We start from the raw sequence: 15,921 nt of genomic DNA on the forward strand, positions 1-15,921 counted from the left end.
ATGAAATATAAAATACTTGATAACATAAAATTTTTAAACAAAAGAATTACCTAAATGTTCTTTAATATTAATAAAAAAAATCTAAAATGTCTGCCATTATTCTTAAATTTTGTGTGTATGTTCTTTAATCTATTGAATATTGGTTGACTTATATAATTAAAATTATAATAAAAACTAAAAGTCTTTTTATGTATAAATGTTAATTGTCCCACGTCGGTTGAATAAATAACTTTGGAATTGTGTATATGGGTTTGGACAATCTTTTCCCCTTGAGCTAGCTTGAGCTAGTTTTTGGGGTTGAGTTTGGTCCAAGCTCCAATCTTAACATGGTATCAGAGCCAGGTTTCACCGTTATGTCTTGGACCGCCTATAATTAGGTCACCCGTTCTATCCATAATTGGGTCATTTGTAAACTCAATGCTTCAGATGCGTTCCAGATGTTCATTCCTGGGCCTGAGAGGGGTGTGCTAATTGTCTCACATCGGTTGGATAAATAACATTAGAGTTGTATATATGGCTTGGACAATCTTCTCCCTTGAGCTAGTTTTTGGGGTTGAGTTAGGTCCAAATTTCAATCTTAACAGTAAACTTATACTAAATTTATTTAAACTTTAAAAGATTGAATTAATCTTACCACTTCTTCCCGCTTTCACGCTTCGTGTTTTTTTATAGCCATGTATATAACCATGAATTTAAATATTTTCTTCAAAATGCATTTTCTTGTAATAATTTTCTTTTGCAAAGTTTTTAAAACTACTTATCACTAATAAACTTTAAAAATATTTTCATATGTTATTAAAAATCACATTAAATTTTAGATCTTAAAATGCTCAAAAAATTATGTAAATAACTAAATTGATAAAAATAGAAAATAGTTATTTTTTAAATTTTGTAAATGTTTTTAAATCTATTTTCAATTAAACATGATTTTTAACTCAAGATTTGCGTTGATTAAGTGAAATTCATTTAATTAAAAATTAATTTTTATCATAATTACTATTTATTTGAATATATTTTTAAAAATGCATAATGAAAAATTTGTAACGTACGCATAAATAAAAGTTTAATTCAATAAAAATATATAATTTATTTTTATATTTTCAAATTTATTTATTTAAAATTGTTTTTTTAAAAATATTGTTAGGCCCAAATCCTGAAAGCCTATGAAAAAAGCCCATCGAGTTAGAGTATTCAGGAGGTTGGAAAGTCTGGCCCCCGCATGTTAAGAAAGTTACTACAAGAATATAGCCTTTTAGTGGCATTCAAAAATGTCATTATATTAAGAATATAGTGACATTTATCTTCTAGTGACACCTGAAAACAATGTCGTCTATTCTCGTGTCGGCTAAAGGTTAGTGACATTATGTAGTGTCAGTATATAATACTAAAACCGACATCATAAATGCCTCGATTTAAAGATACAAAGACATTGCAAAGTGTCACTAAAGACATGTAATGAAGACACTTACAAATGCCTCCTTTTGTGTTAATGAGGACATTTATAAGTGCCTTTGTTTTATATTAATATGGACACAATTGAATGTCTTCTATTACTATATATAATGACAATGATAGATGCCTCCTTAATCTATTTACAAAGACACTGAAAAATATCCATATATCAGTTTATAAGGACAATAAGGACACTTTAAAATGCCTTAACTTCAAAATTTTTAAACAATATTCTAATTCTTTTTTTCACAATCAATTCATACATATGATATTTTAACATAAAATAATATTAAAACTTTTAAAGAACGTAAAATGAATCAAAATAATATAAATCAAGGTAATAATATATAATTGCTGAAACTGTTCACTGCGATACATTCAAGTCGATGAATAAATACATTGTTGCTACAATACAAAAAACAACTAAATTTGCTTAGCAACATCTTGGAACATCATATTTTATATGTTTAGAAATAAAATAAAAGTATAAAAATAAAAAGTGAATAATAATCATTTCAAAAGATCAAACATCATATCAAAAGACAAAAAAATAGGTTCTCACACACAACTCTTAGATATGTATGCGCAACACATGCAGACATCAACTACTTTCGAAAGAAATATCGTGATATCTTGAATCACGCATCATGCATAAAAAACAAAGTTACAAAGAGCAATTGACTATAATATATGAACAATGTTTCCAAAACCTCAAATTCACGGCGCTTTTTCCTTTGTTGTGAAGAAAAGCATTACAGTCTGTAAGATCGTAAATAATATTACTCGAGATTCCTAAACGGATTCTTTTCCCATCTGGATCTCAGGGGCGGAGCCAGAAATATGGCTCTGCCCGGGCTGGAATTTTAAACTCTAGTATCTTTTAATATTTTAAATTGATCTACCCGAGCTAATATCATATTATTCCAAAATTATACAAAATTTATATATATATTTTTTTTAAAAAAAATTGGACCACCCGGGCTCATGCCTCCGCCCCTGCATCTGGTCTCATCTCATCATTACTCAGCTGCAAAGGAAAGCATGCAAAATTAGATATCTAGAGTAAGAATTTAGAAAAGAACAAAGCTAACTGAACAAGTCAAAATCCAAATTACGAAAATAAATCCTTAGTACATGGAGGATTCGGCCTCTGTTGAAGGTCAAGCATGGGAAGAGTTGGCATCACAGAGAACTCAAGTTTACCAACTTGTTATATTTCAGACTAGTCCATATTACTGATCATTAATGAGGCAAAAAACAATAAGTAGCCGAAATGCATCTTACGGTGTATTCACTTTTGATGAGCCTCTGAACAAGTTAACGATTCTATTCCTACTACAAGAAAAAAAAAAGCAAGAAACAACTAAATATATTGGAAATAATAAGCATGATAATGTAAACATTTGTCAACTTTTCAGAGTTCTAGGAACACGGGAACAGAGTTGAACAAATTTCTTATCAGTAAAGACAAATATTATTCAACTAAGCCACTTTAAGTTTATTAATTCCATTTGAACATCCTACATAAAACCTTCAGAATCCAAAAACAAAAAAATAAAACAAAATAAAGAAACTCACTGTTCTGTCAAGTGTCCATAAATGATGACTTTAGATGGAGAACTTGAATTTAAAACTGTTGATGTGAAGTATCGAGAATAAAAAGCAAGAACTGTTAATTTCATGCCAAGAATTTGAAAGGGGGTACATTGTTTAGTTTATGAAATAAAACAAACCAAGAACATTTTCTCGTGATTATTAAAATACAAAACATACATGTTGCCTCCATCCTTTATGATTGTTCCAGGTATATTTCCACTCAGCATGTTGCAAGTCAAAAAACTACAACAGTAAGATCATTTGGTTAGAAATGTGTTGGCTGGGAATAAAATTACTGGTTGAGAAAATGCACCAGAAAAGAAGTGAACCAGGTTAAATAAGAAGAGAAAAGCCTGATTTATAGCATATTATCATACTTCCATCAGGATAGATTCTTTCTCTACATATGATACTTCAGTAAAAAAAAAATGGCAGAACATTATAGTAACACAAATTTCAGATATCTGGCAATGTTATTTTGAATCCCTCCCATTAATTTATTGAAACTGACATCCCTGTCAATGGGAATGAAAGAAAAATATAGTCGATACAGATTTAGAATGTCATTTTTCATTAATTTTCAGATAAATAGTTTTTAATTTTTCCAAGAAAAAAAGGAGTGCACTCTGGTAGGAGAAAACACAATTGAAAGAGTAACATGATCACAACAGTCAGTTTAATATCTAAATGATACAATAGCAAGAGTGTAACAAAATGAGACGAATTTTAATAGTTCTAAGGAGTGCTCAAGAATCAAAATGGATTGAATTGCCAAAACAATGTAGGTTATCATACCTCCAATCTCCATCAAATAAGCATTCAATGTACAACACCAGTAAATTCCAACATTGTCAATTGTCATTTTTTCTCAAGAGGTTAAGGGTCCTCATTTCCTCCAACTCAGCATACACAGTTCATAGAATTAGAAACATTTACAAATCAAATTGTTGCGAAAGAAGCATTTATTTTCATTAAGGAACATGTGTTTTACTTAGTTTATCATATTGATTTAAGGAAAATCCATCGAACTCAATTGGTTGAGGTTTGATGGTCACCAGTGGATAGATGGTGTATCTGCACCAAATAGCTGACTAAGAGAGTAAAATAAAGGAGGAAAAAAATGCAAGTCCCAAGAAAAAAATACTAGAAATTCAAATCTTCCGAAAAAGAGAAGGTTCTATTATTTTTTCCAGTTGTGAATGAAGTCAGGAATTCCCCCACTTAAGCTGAGATCATTTATCCAATTGCAACGCAGTAGCAATACCATTCAACAAACTAGAGAATTTCAAAAAAGTAAATTATATTAAAGGTGATAATACAATGTATTTAAAAATCTTTTATGTTAGTTAATCTAGCGAAAGACATTGGCAACTGCCATGTTAATTTGTTGGAGGACAAGATCTTGCGATTCGATCAATAGTCTTAAATAATGAAATTGTTGGTCGTAGGCCTATACATCCGAGCAGACAGCGGAGCATCGGCGGAATTTGCCGAAAGGCACTGTTCACCACTGAAACCGTGAGAAAAAACAGGGAAAAGTTGGGCTCGATCGTGAATTAGATTAATGCTCAACAACAGGTGAAAATACTGTCAAAAACTGAAGAAAACTTGCTGAAAGATGGAACCATTTTGTGGGGAAAATTCCCATTGCTGAAAACCGTTTATTGAGGTGAAAAAGAAATCCCGCAAAAAAATACAACCGAAGACTCTAGCCTATTTATACTAAGTCAAGGAAGAAGTGCAAGAATAGGAAAAACACGTTTTCTATAAATTACAATTACGACTTTAATAAAGATTCACCAAGAACTAGGCTGGAAATCTCGAACAAGACGGCACAAGAAATTGCAGAAACAAGATTCGCTCTAGGGCTTCGAGTCGCCCGAATCGAGGCTCAAATCCTTCGATTCATGGCTTAGACTGAAGCTACATGTCATGAGCCATGATGCACGGTGGCTCTGGTGGCAGAAGGTGGTGTTGTGCAATGATGCAAGGGATTGGAAGGAAGCCGATTTGGGGTGAGATAATGAGATTGTTGGAGAGAGAAATTTTTTTTAGAGATGTATGGCGGTGAGAGTGAGAGTGAGAGTGAGAGATTAAAAAATTGAAAATGAGTGGGAAAAATAAGAACTTTTAGTGGCATTCATTAAAAACGTCATTATAACATATCTAATTTAATATTTTTTATTAAAAATTTTATGTGTAACCAATGTCATGATATGTATGTAATAACGACATTATTTTAAAAACGTCACTAAGAAAATGTCAGTATAGCCATTTTTTCTTGTAGTATAACCAATGATCAACAACCAGTTATCGTGGAAGATGGCTAAATTGCTTGGAAAAATGAACAAAAACAGACTACATCATCAGAATGAAGTTATCGACAACTACATCAACTACCAGTTCAAATTCAAAGCAAAAAGGTCATGCAAATCTTCAATAATTCTAATTCCTTATAATTCCCTCAATCATTAGCTTAATGTCCTTTGTTTCAGCATATTCTTTCCGTTTTTCTAGCGTTAGTTGTAAAATATTATTAAAGTTCATAATACATAATCTAAGTAGTTGATGTTCATGAATTTCTTCTACAATTTCTGTCAAATTCATCTTTAAAATTCTTAGTTTTGTGCTTATCGAGGAAGTTAGAACCAATAAACGCATCAGAATCCACATCTCTTGATCATAGAAGTCAAATTATCCATAACTTTCGCACAATTTTGTGCTTGACACGTTTACGCAATTTTCTATGCAAACAAATTTTTGCACGACCAATGAGACACATATGCATCCAAAACGTATTGAGAAACATAAAAAAAATTCCCAAATCACAGGAGAAGACCATTGTTCACAATGACAGATTCTGATGCTGGTGGAAGACTAGTCGAGCAACTTGCACACAAGTTTAAAGAGCAGGCTGTGAAAGTCAGAAATGCATTTTCTGATGGTCAAGAGGTTTCAGTGAGTAAAGTGGTGTCGATGGAGAAAAGTATACGTAGTGAAACTAAAATAAATGACCAACCCCTTTATTGCTACCATGGTAGATTCTATGAAAGAAATGAGGGAGTGGAGGAGATATTCGAAAGGAGAGAATAACTCATAAGAGGATGGCAAATTCAAAGAAACTAAAACTAAGAAGTTAGTGGATCATGTCCAAGGATCGAAAGTTCTCAAGTTGGTGAAGTTCTTCACTTGGACTAATCACCGATTTTTGTGTCTACTTGGGAACGTAAATATACTCCTCAACACGAGAGAGAGGATGATTCATGGACAAAACAACAAATTGGCAATAATGATAAACAAATGACCAGTCAAGTTTTTGCTATGAATTCTCTTAATATAGAGGAATGCGAGGAATGCAGAATTCTAGGATTAACCCCAGTCTATAGGAATGTAAAATAGCCGACCCAAACCGAACAGTATCAGGCTCGAACTCGGCTCGTTTGAAGAATATATAGGCTCGAGCTCGATTCGAGTGTTTATCATGGGGCTCGAGCTCGGCTCGTTTTGAATTTACTAAGCTCGCGAATAGCTTGATCTCAGTTCGTTGATAACTCATTTATCATGTTTAACGAGTCGGGTTCGAGCTCGGCTCGTTAAGCAGGCTCTTTTTCGATCTCGTTAAACAAGCTCATTTTCGAGATCGTTAAACAAGCTCGTTTTCGAGCTCGTCGATCATTTTTATCCAAAAGACCGACTAAGATACGAGAATTTAAAGGGGTGAATTTTTTTTATTTTACAGCATTTTAGTCCATTATTTTTCACTTAGATATTGATGTGGTACAATCCAAGTTCTCTTCCAATTCTTGAGTTATTATACACTCACGGCCCAACAAACAAGACAAGCTCGCGAGCTTACGAGCCTGACATATTTAAGCTCGAGCTCGACTCGATAAAATTGTCAAGCTCGAAACAGAGCTCTAGCTTATGCTTAACGAACGATATCAAACGAGCTTCTTACCTAGCCGAGCTTCAAATAGCTCACGAGCGATTTGGTTCGTTTACATCCCTACCCGGGGGACAAGGTATCCTCCACACATGTTAAGGCAAAGTCTAGTCTTGGATTTCGAAATTGTGTGATGTCATTCAAGAGTTGTATGATCCAAGGGGTGAGGCCAAACAACTGACTAGAAGTTCACAACCATACCCTGATGTTGTTGATCAGGACATCGAGGATACCGCATCTCATACTTTACGTTGTACTCATGGTATGATGGCCAATTAGTGTGGAACACGTGCCGATGTTTAAAATCCAATGCAGTGAGTTAGAAAACATGGATAATTTTGCTAATTACAAGATTCGGTTGTTTTTTAATTTTTTGACTAGCTCTGCCTTCACATGATATACATCATTGTCCCGCAATTCTATTATTAATTGGCATAAAATGGAACACCACTTTCATACTTTGGTTTTTTAGGACAGTGCCTGAAATCAGCATAGCAGAATTGTCCAGGGTGATCCAGAAGTAAGTGGAATCTGCGAATGATTTCATCTACAAATTTACGAAAGTGAGAAGTAGGTGCGAAGTTTTTCTTCCTGAATCTGAATATGTAAAGATGACACATCAATGGCTTCATTTTAAGCTTAGAAAGAAATTCAAAGGGATGAAATTACAAGATTTTTAAAAGATCACATCCAAAGTATTGGATCATGAGAAGTTGTTGCATGAAGAAAACCTAAAAAATAAAACCATTGTAGGTTCTTACTTTTAAGAGGATTAGGGGAAGCCTTGAGTGAGGAATCTTCCAGAAATAATAATCATCTAGTCTAGGTGTCTGATACATTCGATGCAAATAAAGTAGATTTCTACTACTCAGTGAAGAATAAATTTATAACATTTCATCCAGATAATACATTTCCAACCAAAGAAGAGGTAAATAAAAGAGATTACTATAAGCATCACAACTCTTAAATAACACCGGTGCTTGTTGGGCTTCTAAGAATGTCCTACAAAAAATATCGACAAGCTGCTTTTAAAATTCTCCGAGGAAAAAATACAATGACAATAAATGAATATCATTTTCCTCTAGTAGGGCTAACGTGAATGTGAACGACATTGATTTGTTGGTTTTAATCAATGGGATAATGCGGAACACAGCTGAGAAAAAATTTTCAGGCCAAAAGGTGTTGTCAGAAAGTTTTGGGTACGTAGTAAGATGATATTCAAAGTTAATGATAGAATAATAGAAATTTTTAGAGGAAAAGATCATCAATACTTCAAGGGGGAGACATTTGACAGATGGATAATGCAAGGTATGATGGAGGGATCCATGGCCAAAGGGCAGGTGAACCAGTACCTTGGAGGGAATTCATTTATTAATACAATGAATGATGAAAAGAGAGTGAACAACATGAACTCAAAGGGAACTTTGGAAAAATCTTCTTCCATTGATTCAACAAAGGGATAAGAGAAAACCCCGTTTTGTGGTACCTTCCATGACAGTACATGGTGCACGGTGGCAGCGCGTGTAGAATCTAAAATATCCAAAACCTCCTTCCCGGACACAAAAGAGGAGGTTGTGAAGGGTGAGGGATGCTAAACGCATGGAAGCGGATAGTTGTTAAAATATTAAAAAAATGTTGTGGAGAAAGGCTACTGAAGATAATGAGGAGGATGATCTGTTATTTGAGGAAGAAAGTGGTGTGATAAAAAAAACACTTTAAAAGTGGGACACATTCTTGTTTCATTTGATTGTGCAACATATTCTCTGATGCTACCTGATGAGTTTAAACATAAGAGAATGTGTGAGTCTGACGTTTCTTTAGGGGTTGGGAATGGTATATATACCATTCGAATTGAGACAGTGAAGGACTAAGCATGAGTTCTTGTGGATGAAGGAAAATACTGGTTATTAAGAGGCCCATAATTGATATGACTAAACATATCGAACCAATTTACATCACATGACACATTAATGGAAAGCAGATATCCAGGGAGTTGATAGATAATGGATCTGTCGTTAATATTTTGCCCTACATGATGCTTCAGAATCTAGGGAAGAGTGTGGAAGATTTGATTCCTACAGAAGTACCTGTTGCAACATTTACTGAGGAGTCTACGAAAATTTTGGGAGTCTTGCTGGCAAATATTGTTGTGAGATCCCAATCATCTTTGTTTCGTGGTTAATTCTAGTACTAGTTTTCATGCCTTAATGAGAAGAGATTTGATACAATATTAATCATTGTATACCATCATCCATGCATCAACTACTATTAATGTGGGCATGAGATGATGCAGAAGTGGTACATGCTAATTCTCAGCCTTATCAATATAACTCAAATGCTGTGGAAGTTAGATATTATGATGGCGCCTTTGGTCCTATTGAATTTCACAGCTTCAAGGAGAATGGAAAACCAGAAATAGTGTGCACAGACACTCGAATGATTAAGGAAACAATTGAAAATGTCGTTAAACCTGTAACCATGGTTTCTCAAAGACCGATGGTTCGACCTATCATTGAGGAGGTCGATGATTATCCATCTTACTCTCAAGCACTCACGTATATCACCACATATACATCCATTTTACTCTTCTACACCTGCTGACTTAAGCATCAGAGTGGAGGCGCCGGACACTCCTCCGCGCCCATTCACGAGTTCATCTCATTGTCCGCAAGTTACAGTTGAAGCCATATTACAGACGAATAACTTCATCACAAGTTGTATTCCCTTGCTCACTTTCCTAAACACAACACTTATATCATTATCTGGTAGATTGCCCCGACTTTGCTCACCCGATTTACCCGGATCATATCATTGGCCCGACTATGGGAAATTGAGCTCAAGAAGTTGATGTGGCTCCTAGCAGAAGAATCAACCAAGATACTTCCCGGGCTCCAAGAGATGATGCACTTGTCTCTAGACAAGGTGGTCTTTCACCCACATGACCCCCAACTGTCATTACTTTATCCTCGGAGGAGTTGGCTCGGATCATATCTGAGGCGGTGGAGAAAGTTGTAGCCCGAAGAGACTCCTCTCATCATGCTACGCAGCCTGGAGGAGAACAGAAGAGAGAGGAGGAGGTAGGGGAAGAGGAAGCAAGGATGGAAGAAAGAGAATCTAGCGTCGGGTCCAAGTCCCTGGCTGTGGTGGAGGAGTTGCAAGAATTAAGGCATAAGATGAGAGTGTTGGAGGGACAGATGGAAGGCCGGAGTCATTCTCAAGTAATCATCAAAGGATGCCCGTTTGCTGAAGCTATCGTCCGGGAACCTCTTCTCGTGAACTTTTAATCTGCCAAAGTCAAGGATTATGATGACAATGCAAACACCGAGGAACATTTGGCTAGGTTAGAGAATACGACCATGTTGCACTGTTATGCTGACAGAATCAAGTGCAAGGTATTCTTGACCACTCTGGTTGACTCGGCTCAGAGGTGGTTTGAGGGATTGGCCCCTCAGAGTATTCATTCTTTTGAGGATTTTCAGAAGGTGTTTCTACACCATTTTAGTAGCAGCAAGAATTAAAAAAAGACTGCATTTAGCTTTTTTGAAGTCAAACAAAGCCAGGAAGAGAGTCTGAGGGCTTATATTCGAAGATTTCTCATAGTTGCTTTGAATGTCCCTTCATGTTCCCCTGAGACCAAGACAACTGCATTCACTCAGGGGCTGAGGGAGTGAATTTTTTAAATCACTGACAAAGAAAACTCCCGGGGACTTCGAGGATTTTTTGGCCTAGGCAAAAAAGTATATTAATATGAAGGAGGCGCAAAAACGGAAGAGGGAGACGGTGAGGAGAGAGAGGGGAGACCAAATATCTAAGCCCGAGGAGAGAGGACAGAGAAGGGGTAACCCGAGGCACTTTTCTCATCACGTGCCCCTGAAGATTACCCGGGACAGGGAGGTTCAAGAATGTAGTAGGGATTTGCTTCCATCTCAACAATTTACCAGGCTTGAGAAAAAGGGATTTTGTACCCTTCACAAGATGTGTTACCACAACACAGAGGGCTGCAAAACGCTAAAGAGAGATTATGTCCCACCAGCTATCCAGGGACATAATCAACCAAGCAAGAAGCCAAGATTGCCACCTTGGGCAGCTCGACAGACCGGTCCCAGTGCCAGGGAAGATTCAAGAAATGCCCCGAGGGGGAGGAGAAATTCAGAGCCCGAGAGGAAGAAGTCTTCACCCTCTGTCTTGGGGGTAATTAAAATGATATCTGGAGGCTCCACTGATGGTGATTCTAATCGGGCTCGAAAGTCAAGGAGCAGAAGAGATTGAATAGAAGTGGAAGGGGCGAGGAGGAGCGAGGCAGTTATTAGTTTTGACCTGGAGGATCTTAAGGGCGTTAATCTTCCTCACAATGATGCCCTGATAATTCAAACCAGGGTATAAAATTATGATATTATGAGAGTTTTCGTTGAATCAGGCAGCTCTGTCAATGTTATTTTCAAGGAGGCCCTCATACAAATGGATTTGCAGGGATATCAATTGGAGAAAGTAGAAACAACACTGTTTGGCTTTCCTGGCCATGCTATCTATCCAGAGGGGAAGATTGTCATTCCCTTAACTTTGGGCACCAGGGAGCTGAAGAAGACGATGATGACCACTTTCACTGTGGTGAATGCCCGTCATCATATAATATCATCTTGGGGCGGCTAGCCATGAACGAGCTAAGGGTCATAGCATCCACCTACCATCAAAAAATTAAGTTCTCGGTGGGAAGCCAAGTGGGTGAAGTCCGGGGAGATCAACCTTGTTCTCGAAAGTGTTATGTAGAACCGGTCTGGGTGGACCAGAAGAGAGTGAGGAAGGAGGGGAAGAGACCAACTGGTTGTGAAGAAGTGGAGAGGGTGGTCGGGAAGAAGGAAGTCCAATTTGTGGCAGAGAAAGAGCAGGAGGTGGTGGAGATCGGGCTAGGCAAGGAGATCCGGGTGGCTCGAGACCTTGACTTGTCCACCCGAGTCAGTTTAATAAATTGTTTGAAAACTAATCTTAATGTTTTTGCCTGTTCTCAGCAGGAATTAACCCGGTATCTCTCCCCGGGTAGCTGAGCATCATTTGAACATCCTCCCGAGATCTCAACCTGTGAAGCAGAAGAAGAGACATTTTGGTCCTGAAAAGGACAAAGTAATTGATGTACATGTGAGAGATTTGCTACAGGTCGGCTACATTCGGGAAATTCAATTCCCTACATGGCTATCGAATGTTGTGCTGGTACCAAAATCTAACGGGAAGTGGAGGATGTGTGTTGATTTCATGGATCTCAACAAAGCTTGCCCCAAAGACCATTATCATCTGCCCAGAATTGATCAGTTGGTGGATTCCACCTCTGGCTATGAACTGCTGAGTTTCATTAATGCTTACCAGGGATATTATCAAATTCCCCTGGCCAAGATCGATCAAGACAAAGACAGCTTCATCACCTCGGGAGGCACATTCTGCTATGTGTTCATGCCTTTCGGATTGAAGAACGCCGGGGCCACCTATCAGCGTCTCATGAACAAAGTGTTTGAGAAGTAGTTGGGTAAATATGTAGAGGTATATGTGGATGACATATTGGGCAAGTCCAGGGAGATTTCTGGTTTAATCTCCGACTTAGAAGAGACTTTTGTCCACTTTGATGCAGTATGAAATTAAGCTCAATCCGGCCAAGTGCATCTTTGGCGTAAAAAGTGGTAAATTTTTGGGCTTTATAGTCACTGACCGGGGGATCGAGGTGAATCAAGAAAAAGTCAAGTCAATGTTAAACATGATGTCCCCTCGTCTGTCCGGGAAATTCATAAGTTGACTGGCAGAATTGCTTCTCTTTCTCGGTTCATATCCCGCGGTTAGCACATCGAAGTAATCCATTTTTCCAGGTCCTGCGGAAGGCACAACAGTTTGGGTGGGATGAAAAATGTGAACAACCGGGATCTTAAAAGTCATCTGGCAGATCTTCCTGTCCTAGTAAATCCAGAATCCGGGGAGAAATTATTTTTCTATCTCTCCACTACTGAGTATACTGTCAGTTCAGTACTGATAAAGGAAGAAAGCTCTGATCAAAAGACTGTCTATTATGTCAGCCATGCTCTAAGAGGCCCGAGCTCCGTTACAGTGAAGTAGAGAAGATACCCCTGGCTTTGGTTATGACTGTCTGGAAACTGCGACCTTATTTTCTGTCGCATCAAATCATGGTGCTTACTAATAGTCCTCTCAGAAGGATTATGACTCATTCTGAAGTATCCGGGAGGATGATCAAGTAGACAGTGGAGCTAGGAGAATATGGCGTTGGATCTCGGTTTTCTCGTACCCAAAACACAGCGGAAGTTTTAAAATTTTATTTTTATTTTGACAATCTTTTTATTTTGACAATCAAAATATTTGTTTGAGCACTCGTATGGTTTTATATATTCAAACATTCATAGGGCGTTAAAATATTATACCTTTGGTGAATTAAATCACTTGGCTCCAACTAATACGGTATATTCGGATATAGCTCTTGATGAATCCCTACGATCTTTGTTCAAGAACTCCTTTCTTTATTCTTCTAATCAGGTCCACGACTAGATGATTTGTTCATCTTCTAATTTGCACTAGAAAAATTAGAAGAGATTTTACGTTGGAGATAAAAGTTTGAGAGACGGCTCAAACTTTTCCCAAAGAGAAGTGGCCGAAATTTGGAAGAGGAGGAGGTGAGTCATTTTTCGAAAATCACTATGATGGAGGCTAGGGTTATGGCTTGATTATTACTTTTTATAATTAAGTCATGACCTAATTCACATAATTAACATTAATGAGCTTGATTAATTAATTGAGCTAGTCCAACTAGTTTAATTAATTAATCAAAGTCCATTAAGAACTTTAATTATTTAGTATGTTGGACTTGTACTCCTACAAGCCCATTAAACATACTTCCCACCAATTTTAATTTAATATTTAAAAAACTCAACTTTTGAGCTTAACAAATTAAATCGATTATAAATTCAACATTTGAGTTTATTATTTAAACTATAAATTCAACTCCTTGAATTTTATCACCTTCAAAATTTAATATTTAATAAACCCAACTTTTGAGTTTAATAAATTAAATTATCAGATTTTATAAATTCAACTCCTTGAATTTATTCTCCTAAATTTTATAAATTCATAAATTCAACTTATTGAATTTACTATCTTATAAATTCAACTCCTTGAATTTATTATATCATAATATAAATTCAACTCCTTGAATTTATTCTCTCAACGGGAACAAACGATCTAGTGCTTGTATGACCCTCAATGGTTCAGGGGTACAGCTAGCTGTGGGTTCACAACTCCTTGTGATTCAAGATATAATCATTTATTCGGGCTTATCCTTACTTGTCCCATTCTATGTATCAACAATTGATCATCAGAATGTCAGAAATCATATTTCTAATTAAACCCATCGAATCATGGTAAGAGCGTTAGTAGCATCGCCTCATGATTCCCTAGGTATCACTGATAGTGCCTGCAAGAACCAGTCGATTATGATTAGCGTACAATATGGTCCCTTCATCTCATATATCCCGATCGGATCTGCAACCATCGGTTCATCGAGGGTTGCATAATAATTCGATAACTATGTGATACATATAAATAGTGGCATCGCATGTACTATTGGAGAACTCTTTCTCTACCTACATCTCATACTTTCCATAGATTCCACGCACTATTATTTTATCAGATCACATAGGATATCCACACCCATAGGTGAGCGGTGAATCCCCGACTACAATGCACTGGCTCCTATATGTGTCGCAACTGTACCCAACCTCGCCACCTGATGACTCTCTTGGAGCCGGTAAACGAGTCAAAGCACAGCCCTAGCATATAGAACCTCAGTGTTGTCCCGGGTCATAAGGACTAATGGTGTACAATCATAACCACGGACTTATCCTCTCGATGAATGATAACCACTTGGAAAGTCCGAGGGAGGGTTGTTCGGTATAATCATCATATGACTACCCATCTGCATGTTTGGCACATCTCTATTCCCTTATCAAGAAACGCAGTACACACCATCACAGATGCTAATCTCGAGCTCAAGCGGCCTTTATCTTTATTTTAGGCAGCTGAATTGACTTGGAACGAATTTAGAATATGCAGTGTTTACAAATGAGTTTCAACATCGAATTACGATTCATTTGTATTAAAGCATAATCAAGGACTTTATCTATGCTGATTGCATAGGTAAACAGATAAATTAAAATTAAACCATTAAAAAGTAAATTATATTTGAAACGTATACTTATTTTAAAAATGCGGAAATATTTTTTTTTAAAAGCTCGCAATTACATGATAACATTTAAAATAATCGTATTTAATTGCCAAATAAAGTAGCGCAATAAAAATAACTAACATCATTCAAAATCATCGTAAACGTAAGCATGTAAAAATCGAAATATCATCAACATATAAAAATGTGCATCTCCTCTCAAAACATGTGAATCAATATGCGGAAAAATAATGGTCCTCGGGTCGTGTCACCGCACATCCCGCCTGTCTACTCTGTCTTCAGCACCTCCGGTCCCCTGATCAATATGCTCACCTGCATCACACACGCCTAGTGAGTCTAAAGACTCAACACACCTGTAGTGGCAGTAGACACATGTAATGTCAAAACAAGATGAATCAATCTAGTCAACATAACATAAACACTTGACCGTCCACTCTCGGTCAATTGCTGACACAACTCAACAAGTGTAGAAACCTTTAAATTATGCATCACATCAAGTTTATAATGTATCAATTCATACTCCAAAGCAACAATTTCTTGATCTGTGAAATCTCAAGGATAAAACTTCTTCGCAAGCTTGCAAATATCATCACTGTTAAATGAGTCAAATGAATTTTTAGGATCTAAAGCTGTACTAAGAGAAAGAAGTTCCACCGATAACTCATTGAACCGAGTATTTAACTCCATCAAAATGAAATATATT

General features: G+C 36.7%; 1 long non-coding RNA gene across 1 annotated transcript; it reads right to left on the bottom strand.

Annotated features, from left to right (window-relative positions):
• Positions 1-2,134: 2,134 nt before the first annotated feature.
• Positions 2,135-14,012, bottom strand: LOC142541158 (uncharacterized). The gene is made up of 6 exons (XR_012819248.1): positions 4,849-14,012; positions 3,844-4,659; positions 3,226-3,291; positions 3,031-3,085; positions 2,737-2,787; positions 2,135-2,479 (listed from the first exon to the last, which is right to left on the bottom strand). It is a non-coding gene; the product is annotated as an uncharacterized LOC142541158 (long non-coding RNA).
• Between the last annotated feature and the right edge of the window lie 1,909 nt (positions 14,013-15,921).

This window comes from Primulina tabacum, chromosome 3 (genome assembly GCF_025594145.1).
Source record: "Primulina tabacum isolate GXHZ01 chromosome 3, ASM2559414v2, whole genome shotgun sequence".
In the NCBI taxonomy this organism is placed as follows: domain Eukaryota; kingdom Viridiplantae; phylum Streptophyta; class Magnoliopsida; order Lamiales; family Gesneriaceae; genus Primulina; species Primulina tabacum.